Source organism: Petaurus breviceps, unplaced genomic scaffold (genome assembly GCF_028583685.1).
Source record: "Petaurus breviceps papuanus isolate PSGF00001 unplaced genomic scaffold, PetGlider_PUasm1.0 99, whole genome shotgun sequence".
Taxonomy (NCBI): Eukaryota; Metazoa; Chordata; class Mammalia; order Diprotodontia; family Petauridae; genus Petaurus; species Petaurus breviceps.
Window position 1 is genome coordinate 5345426 of NW_027187465.1, and position 11927 is coordinate 5357352.

The 11927-nt window shown below is 47.0% G+C and overlaps 1 long non-coding RNA gene across 1 annotated transcript; it reads right to left on the bottom strand.

The window, feature by feature from the left end:
• Positions 1-5989: 5989 nt before the first annotated feature.
• LOC138156248 (uncharacterized) lies at positions 5990-11854 on the bottom strand. The gene is made up of 3 exons (XR_011167104.1): positions 11329-11854; positions 9816-9956; positions 5990-6477 (listed from the first exon to the last, which is right to left on the bottom strand). It is a non-coding gene; the product is annotated as an uncharacterized lncRNA (long non-coding RNA).
• Positions 11855-11927: the final 73 nt, after the last annotated feature.

Below are 11927 nucleotides of genomic sequence, written 5' to 3' on the forward strand. Positions count from 1 at the left end.
AAGGAGGCCTCAGAAGACAGTGAATCCAATCTCTGTCTGTCTCTCTCTTTGTCTCTCTGTCTCTGTCTCTTTCTGTCTCTGCATCTCTCTGCCTTTGTCCTCCTCCCCTCTTTCATCTCGGTCCGTCTCTTTGTCTTTTTCACTCTTGCCTATTGTTCTTGAGAACTTTTCATAAATAAATGCAGGGAATTTTAGATTTGGAAGGGACTTTGGGTATCATTCACTCATGGGGACAACAAGGGAAATTGTAAATAATACTGGCCCAAAGTCAGATAATGGGTCCAAAGAGAACCTCTAATGCTCTATGTCCTTGGGCAGATCACAACCTCCCTGAGCCTCAGTTTCCCTTCTAAAGTTATGGACTAGATGACCTCTCAGGTCCCTTCAGCTTGTGATTTGTGGTCTGACACAGTGATAGAGAAGGAACTGGAGGTCTATGGAGGGAAGATCTCTTGCCCAGGGTCACACCGCCAGGGAATGATACAGCAGGGACAAGAGCCCAGTTTCTATCACTTCTCAGGCCTCTTTCCATCACCCCTGGGTTTGCTTGCTCATCCTCCCAGAAGGATTCCAGTGGACATTCCTTTGGGCAGCCACTGAATCCAGGTCTGCCTTCTGCCCGCAGCCCTCCTCCAGCTCAGCCCCCTCCCCAAACATTCTGTCATAGCAAACTAAGAACAAAGGGTCTGACAGAAGAGGCTGGTGGGCATGGGGGTGGAGGTGGGGTGGGGGAGGGGAGCAGAGAAGGGAGGAATGATGCCTGGGGGGAGGGGATGCTTGACTTCCCTCCCTCCTCCCTTCCTATTCCCCATGTGTTTTGACTTCAGGACTGAATGGAGAGAGAGAGAGAGAGAGAGAGAGAGAGATTTAATTTGGAAAACTCTCAGGATTAACTCCTTCCTGCCTGGGATGAGGGTGCCAGGCAGTGTGGGCCTGGAGAGAGCTCTGATTGTCTCTGGACGCCATAGACTATGAGTGATAGAAGTGACCTTGAAACATAGAACAAAATTTCAGAACTAAGGTAGGACTTTTAATATGATATCAAAGATTTGGGCCCAGAAGAGATTTTTCAATGTACTTCATTCTAATCTGTATTCCTTGTTTTACCTGTAAGCAACTGAGGCTTCTCTGAGTAAAGAAACTAGGTCCAGATAACCCAGAGAGTAATGGCAGAGCTGAGATATGAAGCCACATCTTCTGATTCCCAAATTGGCATCCCATCTGTTGTAGCTTGCTGTCTCTGTGCACCAAGAAAGAACCCCAGAGCCTCTGTAGACCCTAGAACATGGAATGTCAGAGCTAGGAGGGGCCTGAGAAAAGAGAACATCAGAAAAACAACCAGTTTGTCTAGAGCTAATCAGTTGAGCGGTGGTGAAGTCCAGCAAGGAATGACTCTGGAGAGGGAAATGCCTTGGCGGTGGCAGGAGGAAAGATTTCACTTTCTCTTCTCCCAAATGGCTAGGTGAATGTCAGAAGGACTGGAAGATCCAGAGTTCCCATCAATGCCCATTGCCCATTGGTATCATTGCCAGTATCTCCAAAGTGTCAGTGACCCGTGGTAGAATTTGCATCCAGAACTAAGACATACACTGAAGACAAATCAGACAAGAGGAAAACCTAGATACCCTCAGGATTTTACAAAGACATTGAAGCCCAGCAAAGAGTTACACCTAAAGGCAACCTCATGGGACTCTACTAAGGGGGAAAGTACTTCCAACACCCAGGAGCTATGAGTTTACAAATTGTGCTCTCTAAGTTTGAGCCCACCCTCCCCAAGGACTTTGTATTATAATGGGAAAGCATATTACTGGTTTGGGGGGGGGGGTTTCTATAACAATTGTGCTTTCCATGCCTTTTTAGCAAATGCCTCTTGTAAAAGCAAATTATTTGACTGACAATTAATAGGGAGCACACTGATGGGGGTTCTTGATTGACAATACTAGAAGCTCATCCCTAAAAATCTAAGAAGATCCTCTGGGGATCCAGCCTGACAGAATCGAAGTTTCCTTAAAGGGGTTGTTACATCGTTATTTACTGAACATTGGGATTTTTGGGGTCACTTGAAGAATCTTGGAGCTGGAAGGGGTCTCAGAGGCCATTTAGGGGTCTGAGTTGGAACTCATTCATAAATGGAAGCCATTCACCATCATCCCCAGGAAGTGGTAATCCAATGTCTTGATGAAGCTTCCCAGTGAGGTAGAACCTTCTCACACCCAAGAGTAAATTCTATTTTGGGATATCTCTGGTTAGTTTCTTCTGATACCCAGCCTAAGTCAACCATTCTAGACACCTCCCTGCTGGTCCCCCCCCCCCACTCCCACTCCTAGTTCTGGCCTCTGAGGCCAAGAACAAGCCTAAGCCCCCTCATACATGACAATTCTTTAAGACTGTTATCATTTCTTCCCCCTGCCCCCAATCTTGACCCACAGCCATGATACCCTGACTCAGTCTTCTCCTCTCTAAATATAATGGGTAAAACATTGGAACTAGAACGAGGTAGATCTGAAGCTTACTGTGTGACCCTGGGCAAACCATTTAAACTCTGTTGCCTCATTTTCCCCAATTATAAAATGGGGACAATGCTAGCATTCACCTCCCAGGTTTGTCGGGAGGACCAAATGAGACAATGTTTGCAAAATTGTAGAGAACAGTGAATCATTATTGCTATTGCTCTGTTTTTGCTGCTCCAATAATGGAAGGACATCCAGATTATTCCTCGAATGACATGCTTATTTCCTAATTTTATTGTATAAACATTGAACAATAGTTCAAATTTCTGTTTCTGGAAGGAAGGGAAGAGAATAAGCATTTATTTATTTGTTTGTTTGTTTCTTTATCTTTTTGGAGGGCAATTGGGGTTGAGTGACTTGCCCAAGGTCACATGGCTAATTTATTTTGTGTTTTTGTGTGTGTGTGTGTGTGTGTGTGTGTGTGTGTGTTAAGTGTATGAGGCCAGATTTGAATTCAGGTCCTCCTGACTCCAGGGCTGGTGCTCTATTCACTGCACCACCTAGCCGCCCCAGGGAATAAGCATTTATTAAGTGCCTACTATGTGCTAGCTACTATGCCAAGCACTTTGCAGGTATCATCTCATTTGATCCTCACAACTCTGGGAGGTAGGGACTTTTATTTTTACAGATAAGGAAGAGCAACTAGCTGTCACCATAGTTCACAGAGCTCAGGAAGACCTGAGTTCAAATTTGACCTCAAGATACTTACTAGCTGTGTGACCCTGAGCAAGTCACTTAACCCTGTTTGCCTCAGTTTCCTCATTTGTAAAATGAGCTGGAGAAGGAAATGGAAAACCACTCTAGTATTTTTGCCAAGAAAACTCTCAAATTCGCTCATGGAGAGTCAGACATGATGGAAATGACTCACCAACAACACAGATAGGGAAACTGAGGCTGAAAGAAATTAAGTGGCTTGCCAGGGTCCCATAGCAGGTATGTGGGAGGGGGCTCTGGAGAGCAGAGAGGAAACAGACTTTGTCTTGTGTTCCTCAGCTGAGAAGTTTCAGAAGCAGGATTTGAACCCAGGCCTCTTCTGCATGGAAAGCAAGAGCATTTTCCATTGGACCACACTGCCTCCAGGGAGAGAAGTGTGACCAGTGAGGAAGAATGCAGAGAAGAGTGAGAAAGGGTGAGTACGAGGCTGGGGCATAGGACTCCTCCTTCAAGCCTGCTTCCTTAGCTGCCCCCTGCTTTGTTCGTTATGGAGTTTTTTTGTATTTTATTTTTGTTTTTATTTTGTTTTTACTTATATGTGTTTTAGAGTTGTTCACCCAATAGAAAAGTAAGGTCTTTGAGGACAGTCTGTTTCAGTCTCCTCAGACCCTAGAAGAGCATCTACCATATTGTAGGTGCTCGGTAAAGACTTTTTGAATGAGTGAATAAGTTAGATGATCTCCCAGGTTCTTCCCAACTCTGACATGAAACGTTCTAAGATCTCCCTTATCTCTCACTTTCAGTGTTCTATGGTCCCTTCTACTTCTCTCATTCCCTGTTCTAAGTCCATTTCCAGCTCTGACGTTCTTTGTTCTAAAGTCTTTTTATTTCTGACAATCAACATTCTAAGACTTCTTCCAATTCCCTCCTTTTATGTTTGAAGCTCCCTTTCATTTCTGACATTCTCTGTTCTAAGGTCCCTCCTAACTCTGATATTCTCTGTTCAAGAACCCTCCCAGCTCTGACATCCTCTGTTCTAAAGCCCTTCCAGCTCTGACATCTCCTGTTCTAAGGCACCACCAAGCTTTGGTATTCTGTATTATAAGGTTCCGTCTAGCTCTGGCATTCCCTGTTCTAAGCTCCCTCCTAGCTCTGACATTCCCTGTTCTAAGGTCCATCCCAGACCTGAAATTCCATGTCCTAAGCCCTAAGGTCCCTTCCACATCTAATATATCTGATTCTAAAAAGGATGTGGGAGGAGGCCAGAAGACTCAAGAAACTAGATTGAGGGTTCTGGAGTAGATGGGAGAAGGGGCAGAGAAAAGAGGCCACACCTGGCACCCCAAGCTATCAGGCGCTCCTTTGGGCCAGTGTGGGGCCTCAGCTTTGGGGCCCAGGGAGGATTAGTGCGAAGCAGCCCCAGCCTCTCCATGGCTCCCCAGTAACAAGATTAGGTGCTTTGGGGCTCCAGAAAGGATACCAGTAATTGCCTCCTGATTGGCTGAGTGTTGTCATTCCAGCAAGCAACAGCTGCCTGGGCCAGGTTGCACTGGGCTTGGATGGGCCACCCCATCTGAATGGGCATACAGTAGCCTTAGAGCCTCTGGTCAGAGGGGACCTGTCTACTTCAGCTCATACCTGGAGCAGGAGTCTGCTTTCCAGTATCCCGGATTCATAGCCATCTTGTTCCCATTTCAGACTCTGGGAGCCAGGGACCAGAATACCTCCCAAGGCACCTACTTCTTTTTTGGGATAGTTTCAATTGTGAAAAATATTTTCCTTAAGCCTCAAGTTGCCTCTTCCCTAGGATGGCACCACCCCCCTTTTGACAGTTTCTTTTTCTGAGGAGTGGGGGGAGAGGGGATCCATGCCTTAAGGAAGGGGACGGGATCATTCCCTTTCTGGCATATGGTTGGACACATTTTAAAATTAGTGTTTTGATTGTTCTATGTCACCTTAATTTCTGCCCTCCCCTCAGTGAGCCATCTCTTATAACAGTTTTTTAAAAGCAAGATTTTTTTAAGAGCAGTTTAGGAACATTAACACAGACATCAGTAAAGGACAGCAGTGCCAAAGTTCCAAGTCATTAGTCTCCTACCTCTGCAAAGGTGAGAGAGGCATTTTCTCAGCCCTTCTCTAGGTAGGAATAGGATTTCAAAATCTTGGCCTCTTTACTCTGTGTACTCACAGCAAAAAAGAAGGGCATGACTGGGCAGGGGGGAGCTTTATGCCTAATCCAACACCCTCAATTTACAGATGAGGAAACTGAGTCAGGGAGGCAGAGCAGCTTACCCAAGGTCACATGGGAAGACCAGGTCTCTTGACTGCCAGGCCAAGGCCCTTTCCAGTGCCCCAGCCAACACCCCACAAGCACATCTGGGAGGCCCTTCCTTTCAGATGTGCTCACATTTCTTCCTACTTGTTCTCTCAACAGCTTGATATTATTTCAGGTTGAGCCCTAGCCGCCAACATCCCCCCAGGAAACAAGGAGAAGGGTCCTGCTCAGTAAGTGTGCAAATATGCGACCACCGCCCCTCCCCCCTTACCCCCAGCTGAGATTGAATATCAGCTGCGCCCTAATGCAGACCATATTGGGGGCCACACTCTGCAGCCCGGCAGCAGCTTTGTCACCAGGTGAACCAAAGGGCCCCAGATACAGTTACATTCTGCTTGTTTTAGGTGGCCGGAGTCAGCAGGAAAGCTGACCCCGGTGGAAATTCAACTCCCAAAGAATTTGGCCTGGACCGGCCAGCTTCTGAATGCCTGAATGTGGCTTCTCTCCCTCCCTCCCTCCGTCTCTCTCTCTCTCTCTCTGTATTTTCCCCCTTTATCTTAAAAGAAGCTTTGTTAGGAATGTAGCAAACTATTCTTTGTTTGCTAAGGGTCTGGATTTGGGAAAAGGAGGAAACTCACACACAGCAATCTCCAATTTGATGATGTTTGAAGGAGGTCTCTGGCATAAAGTTTCCTTTCCGCCTTCATGCCCCATAGACACCCCACACCCCAAACCAGACTTTAACTAAATGGGATTCTGCCCATTTGTAGTAAGAAGGAAGGAAGACACTTTCCTGGGAGGGGTATAGACAGGGAGACTTCTCCAGTCTCACTTGAACTACAGACCTTTACTTCACACCAAATAGTGTGGTCCCCAAAGGCTTACAACACCGCCCCCTCCCCAAACCAAGTCGCTTTATAGGTAGGAAAATAACACAAGCTGTCCAGCAAGCGAGGCCTGAGGAGATGGGTGTGAAGGCATGAATCCCAGAGCCAGAAAGGATCTCACTGGTGCATCTCACTTCCGTAGGAGTCTCCTCTGTAACAGATGAGATAAGGGACTGGTTGGATTTTTGGTGTGGCCCTCAAACTCAGAAAACCCCCAGCACTTCTTAGGGCTGCCCAGTGGTGGCTCCATTTTGGAGAGGTTTCATTGTTATGAAGGCTTTTGTTAACTTAAATCTAAATCTGCCTCTTTGTAACTTCACCCCTCCCACATCCCCTTCCAACATTGCGATTGAGGTGGGGGGCAAAGCAGACCAAATGGACATCCATGAGATAACCTCTCACACATCTGGAGGATGCTCTCAGGATTTCCTGACTCTTCTCCAGGATAAGCAATCCCTGTTCCTTCAGCACATCCACTGATGGCATAGACACTGCCATCCTGGATTGATTCCTCTAGACCCCCTCCAGGTCTTTGGCAATACACACAAATGCTCTGGGAATTCACACGGGGGTGAGCATTTCTTCCTGGTCCTTCTGGTGTTAAAGGGCTGGGTGCAGGATCAGCCAGAACAACAGAAGTGTAAATGGGATCCTTAATGCATTCCCCAGCAGCTCTGCCCTCTTGCCAGACCATGAGTTTAGTTCTGGCGCTGGCTCTGGAAGATACCGATGCTTCTCATTTAACGCTAAACCCTGAAAGTCAGCATCACACCAGGCCCTGGCTGATGTCTGAGGCCGATCAAGCTCGCCTTGGCGGGGACGCAGTGCAAGGTCTCTCTCTGGCCACCTTGGAACGTTTTCATCCAACGAGGCCCCATTTGACCAGATGGTGGTTAATCATAGTGCCTAAAACCAGACGCATTCAACTGTCCATGATTGAAACCACCTGGGATGGGGAAGAGATGCTTACTTTGGTCAAGATACCAGGAATTGAGAAGATAGCATGATTGAGGAGAAAAGAGCATTTGATATGAAGCCAGAGGCTCTGGATTTAAACCTCGGCTTTACTGCTTACTACTAGTGAACTTGGGCTAGTCACCTACCACTCCTGGCCTTTGTTTCCCCATCTGTAGAACAGGTGAGTTGCAATAAATCATCTCTGATTTACCTCCCAACCCTGGCCCGTCCAACTGTGTATGCCTTATGTTCTAAGATGCCTTCTGGATTGACTTTGCATGTTCTCTGTTCCAGTTCTGACTTTTCCTGTTCTAAGACCCCTCCTAGCTCTGACATCACCTGTTCTAAGGCCCCTTCCACCTAAGACATCCTCTGTTTTAAGGCCCCTCCTACCTCTGACACTCTCTGTTCTAAGGACCCTCCCACTCATGACATCCTCTGTTCTAGAGCCTTTCTTAACTCTTATATTCTGTGTTCCAAGGTCACTCCCAGATCTGACTTTCTATATTCTAGAGTATTTATCAACTCTAATTTCGATGATTTGTGGCATCTTAGCAAAAACAATAACCCTACTTTCTGTCTCTCTGATGGAAGAATTGGAATTCAGGGCAAAGAACTCCTTCCAAAGCCTCCATTTGAGCAGGGTTCCCAGACTCTTCATCTTTTCATTTCCCACTGGCTCTACCTTGTTGGACTGGACTCTGTCATGCCCTCTAACTGGGTCCCTTCTCCTTCCTTTGCCCTCTTCAGCTTTCTTTGGTGTGTTTTCTTCTGCATTAGACCGGAAGCTTCTTGAGGGCAGAGACTACCCTTCTTAGTTTCTTATTTGTATCCCCATTCATTAGTATGGTACCTGACACGTGGTCGATGCTTAATAAATGTTTATTGACTGACTGACTGACTGACCCTGCTGAGTAGAAATTCTGTCCCCAAATCAAAGCTCAGGATATTTCTCTCCAAGCACCTCAAAGAGCTCAAGTCATGATCCACACTTTTTTTGGAATCAGTGAATCCACTATTAGGTTCTTGTTCTGGGGAACTTTTAACTGAGTGTGACCAGTTAGGTCCTTGAGAGAATGCAGGGGGAGCAGGAAAGGAGGGAAAGGCAGAAGAGAAGGGAGAGGACTGGGGAGAATGGAGAGTGGTACAGTTACAAAGGAAAGAAAACAAGAGGAAAAAAAAGGAACAGAAGGGGCAAAGAGGCAGGAAGTGCAGCATTGTTGAAAAAACTCTCTTTTGGACATTAAGAGGTCTGTAGGCTGGAAATGTACCTAGGGTGGGGCAATCAGGGCTTTGTCCCCATGTGCCAAAATTTAGCGATCCACTAGTAGCACTGTCCTTCCAAATGGTAGCAGCCCTGGCTCTGAGGTGTCTCATCTTCATAGCAGTGGTCTGTTGTTTAACAGCCTGGAACCTCCCAATGTCCAAGGGAGGGACCCTTCCATAGCTGCCATGCTCCCCATAAGCTCTCCCCCAAATCCTTTTGGATGCCATGCAAAAAATTCTCTGTTACTATTCTGATCTCTGCCACCCTATGCCCATTTCCATATCTGTAAAATTAATTGGTTCATAGATCTATCGCTGAAAGTGTCCTTTGAAGCCAAGTTGTACAGCCTTTTTATTTTACAGATGAAGAAGCCGAGACCTACAAAAGTCAAATGATCCCTCTAATGTGACCCAGGTGTAAACAGTTGAGGAAGAATTTGATTCCAGGATCTTTGACTCCCAAACCAGTACCCTTCTGATGTATCACAGGATTGCCATGACTCCTCCCACCCCCTCTCAGTGTAAACACCTATGAGAAGAGGTTGAATACCTTAGTTGTGTCTGAACACCAAACATTTGATGTAAAGGCTCAAGGCTTGTCTGAGTACAAGTCTTTGGTAGTTAGGTGGGCCAGTGGATACAGGACTAGTCTTGGAGTCAGGAAGGCCTGCCCCCAACATTGGATATAGTTGGGCGATTCTCCCCAGGCTATAGAACCTTTCTTGGCCATCTGTATCAAATCGAAGTTTTTGTATGATGTTTTTGTTTTTCACGTTCCTTTCAAATCTAAATCTACTGTATGATTCTAGGGAAATGGAAAGAGAAATAGAGGAAAGAAGAGAGGGAGAGAGAGGAGAGAAAATGAACAAATAGAGAAAGGAGAAGAGAGAAAGAAATGGGGGAGAGAGAGACAGAGAGACAGAGAGAGAGAGAAAGAGAGAGAGAGAGAGAGAGAGATAGAAGAAAGAAATATGGGAAAAAGGAAGAGAATGGGAGGGGAGAGAAGGGAATGAGGAGGATCAAAGAGAGTAAGTGTGGAAAGGGAGGCGAAACCTAGAAATGGAAAGGAGGAAGAGAGTAGAAAGAAGGAGAGAGCAGAAAGTGCCTATGAAGGGGAGACAAAAGGGGAGGATGAGAGTTTCAGGAAAAAGAGATTCCCATGGAGGAAGAGCTAGGGAGGGGCAGGTGTGGAATGAGAAAAGGAGAACAGGAGGGAGGGGAAAGATGGAGTGAGTCAGAGAGAGAAAGCAAAGTCAGGCTGTTTACCTCTGTATGGCTCAGCTGACGTGAGCGAGCTGGGATGTTAGCAGACAACTGGAAACCTCTTTCTGGGACATGATGCTCTTCTGGCCCCGATACCCAAGGGAGGGAGGGTATGGGCGATGGTCCTCGGGGAGGTCTGGGTCACTGGAAGAAGGAAAACAGGACAAGATGAGACTCAGAAGTCCCTCCCCCAACCAGCCCCTTCCAGCCTCTGCGTGTCAAGCCTTCCCCGCCAAGGGGCCAGCCAAGCATCTGTATCCTGGGCACATCTGTACACGTGGGTTGGCCAGGCTGGCCAGGCATGGCCTCACCTCTGTCCCTCACCACCCCACCCCAAATAGTGCCTATTGGAAAGCATCAAAAAAGATCCATTCCTCATCAGGCCACAGGCTTCCAAGTCCTGCCAATTTGTTACTTAAAATAATATATATTTTTTAAAATGAATGAGTTTCGAGGTTCATATTTTTCCTGTTCCTGACCTCAAAACTCACTAAGCAATGTTTTTTTCAAACTTCACAAACAACCCCAAAGACTTAACTGTGAACAGGGACCAGAGGAGGGTGTGCCCAGGCTGAAAGAGGTGAAAGGGAAATCTCATGGGGCTCTGGGTCTGGCTAGGACACCTCTCCACTATTGTAAGACTTAGCCTTCCCTCTCCAAACCTGAGATAAAGGGAATAAGGCCATTCCACAAGCAGTTATGAGAAATACAAAAATGAGAATAAGCCAGTTGGAAATCAGAGTCACAGATCAAGGGTTTTGCACATGAAATTGGGCAGGGCAGTTTCCCTAAGAACTCATGGTGTACAAAGGCTGTTAGGTGGTTGAGTGGGCAGAGGGTCAGACTGGGAGTCAGAAGGACCTGAATTCAAATCCAGTTTCAGACACTTACTACCCAGGTGACCCTGGGCAAGTCACTTAACCCTGCTTGCCTCAGTTTCCTCATCTGTAAAATGGGGATCATAATAGCACTCACCTCACTCACAGGGTTGTTGGGAAGATGAAATGAAACAACACTACTTATAAGCATTTGGCACAGCACCTGGCCCAAGGCAAACACTTCGATGTTGGCTAGTTAATGCCAGAGAGACCATGAGATCTTCCACCTTGGAGGTCTTTGAATCCAGCTGCCTCATTTTATAAATGGGGAAGCTGAGGCAGACAGAGGTGGACCCACCAAGAGTCCGAGGCAGGATTTGAACTCGGGCCTTCCTGGCTCCAGGCCTACAGCTCTGTCTGCTGCGCCTTCCAGTTCCTTTCTGTATCAGCGCTGGGAGAGGCCGGAGGACATAAATCAAAGCTGGGAAGGGCTCAGGGACAGAGCATAGCAGTGGCAGAGGGCCCTTAGAACACAGAGTCAGCCCGAATCTTAGAGCAATAGAACATAGGACGGTCAAGGAAGAAAGAATTAGAACCCAGACAATTATTCCTGACGCTGCTTCTTCCAATGCTTTCATTTGGAAAATTAGGAAGCTAAAGCCGTGCTTAGGGAAATGACTCAGCCGCATCCCCACTACCTCCTGCAAAGCCGGGCCTGGAATATGGCGGCTCCTCTTCTCACACACTTTTCTCTGCATCTTGTCAGCTGTTTGGCTTCCAAGAGTTCTGCGTTCTAAGGTCCCCTTCAGCTCTGACGTTCTCTGTTCTATCAACCCTGCAGAACTGACTTAAAAAAAAAATGTCTGCTCCAAAAAACCGTGTCCTTGGTGCCTCGGGAAAATAAGACAGCTCTCACAGAGGGAATGGCAGGCCTGTACTGATGGGATTTCCGTGTTTGCCTTCTTGTTTCCCTCTTTCTTCCACCCCTCCCCTCCGCCGAAGTAGAGTGTTCAGGTCTGCTGCCAGCATGAGAAGGAAAGGAAAGCCCATTTTGTCCCCACCCCCCATCATTTTTGTGATTTGTCTTGGGTGGGGGATGTGTTGGCTTCACACACCAAGGCCTGCAGGTCTTCAGGTAGTTTCCTATGCAGGGAAGGAGGCACCAGCACTCAGAGCAGGGAGGACCAGCGTTACCATGGGGTGGGGGCAGAAGTGGATGGTCTCCCTACATCCAAACCCTGACCCTGCACTCTCGAGCCTATCACTGAGTAGTTCATACTTTCTCTCTCACTGATGG